General features: G+C 51.1%; 1 protein-coding gene across 1 annotated transcript in view; it reads left to right on the top strand.

The window, feature by feature from the left end:
• Positions 1-1759, top strand: part of CHL1 (cell adhesion molecule L1 like) — a 68342-nt gene that overhangs the window by 8013 nt on the left and 58570 nt on the right. The gene's annotated exons all lie outside the window — the stretch shown is intronic.

Below are 1759 nucleotides of genomic sequence, written 5' to 3' on the forward strand. Positions count from 1 at the left end.
AGTCAGAGAGGAGAGAAACAAAAGGAAAAGCGAGATGAGCAGAAAGAAAAAATAGGAATAAATCCAAGTGTCCGTCACTGACAAGATGAACGAGATCCCGTGCGCCAAATGAATAAGAAAAGCCGTAAGCTCTTCGCAGCGGAGCGCGGTGGAATCGTGCGCATGAGCGTCGTTAAAACGGAGCGGGCGGGAATGGCATCCGGCCAAACGCGACGTGAGCAAGCGGGCGGCTCTGGGAGCGTCGGTCACCGCAGACGGCGAAAGGGCTTCCTGGCGCCGAGTTCACCGGGCCGCAGGATGTTCGATCGTGAGAAGCAGCAACGAGAAGTCCAGGGAGAAACGGACCGTGAGGGGGTTGGTCACGGATCGCTTTCTGGACCCGGGAGCGCACAGCGTCGGTGAGCACAGGGGAGGCTGGAACACGGGAGCCTGGAACACGGGAGCCTGGCACACGAACGCCTGGCGCAAGCTCCGGCTGGTGACCGTGTGAGACCATGGTACCCAAAACTGCGGAATGCGTTTTCTCCAATATTTGATGATAAGTGAGCTGTGCAGAAAATGTGGCCGTATGAGACTAGTTCAAAATCAATAATGAAAAGAAAACTAAAAAAGTCTTCTATCTTTGCAAATTAACAAACATGTTTCTAAGTAACTCATAAGGCAAAGAAGAAATACCGAAGAGAAATGGAGTATATTTTGAAGTGACGCCAGTAGAAATTCTACAAAATAAAACAAGCTTGAAGCAGCTAAGACGTTACATAGAGAGATACTTTTAGCATAAGAACTTTTATTGGAAAAGAAGAAGGGATGACAGGCAGGCTCATGAGGTGACATAATGTTGAGATGAAACCGGATGAGCCAGTTTAAGGTAACGGAATAAACTCAGAGAAAGTAGAGTGAAGGGAGAAAAAACGCAGACACGCAAAAATAAGTCCAACAGACAGACGCAAACACTTTGCCGTTGAAAAGCGTTTTAAAGAGATCTGCATAATGGAAAAAGTACGATTTTCGTGGATTGGAAAACTCAGGAAAGCTAAACTGTCAATTCTCCCTGAGTCGATAAACAGAATAATTAAATAAATCGCCGCAGGTCGTTTTCTGTCTGTCTGTGAACTGTGACCAAGTGATTGATTGACAAGTGTATCTGAGGATCAATGGGCAAAACCTGGCGGAAACCCTTGACGAACAAGAACAGGTCAGGAGCCCTCGGCCTCGTCGGGTGACCCCGGTCAGCCCGCCAGGTGCCCTCGGAGCAGCCCGGCGGCTGCGGAAACGAGCCCAGGGTCTGCAGACGGCGTCGAGAGCTGCCCGGGTCTCCTCTCCCCCTTTTTCTTTTCCTTCTCTTCCCAAGCTAAATGGTGGAAAAACCAATCACCCCGCAGAGAAACATGTCTCTGGAGCCTCCCTCACCTCCCGGAAAGGATCCCTCCAGGTGGCTAAAGACTTAACTGGGGGGCGAAGGGCTCTTCGAGAGTAGGAGGGGACCGCGCCGTGCGTGCGCGGCCCGGGCGGGGCGGAGCCTGCACCGGACGAGGCGGAGGCCGTGCAGAAGGCGGCCGAAGGCGTCTGACCGCGTTTGACACTTAGATCTTTTCTTCCAAAGAGCCCAGGGGACCGTGCGCAGAGGAGGCCCAGCCCAGGAAAAATTCTTGCAGACGAATATCATGAAATATAATATTCTGTATGTATAAATCACTTCACACACCTCTAAGGGAAAAGCAAAACAGACGGACAGTCAGAAACGAAGGAGCGAAAAGGC

The sequence above is a fragment of the Pteropus vampyrus genome, unplaced genomic scaffold (assembly GCF_000151845.1).
Source record: "Pteropus vampyrus isolate Shadow unplaced genomic scaffold, Pvam_2.0 Scaffold546, whole genome shotgun sequence".
Taxonomy (NCBI): domain Eukaryota; kingdom Metazoa; phylum Chordata; class Mammalia; order Chiroptera; family Pteropodidae; genus Pteropus; species Pteropus vampyrus.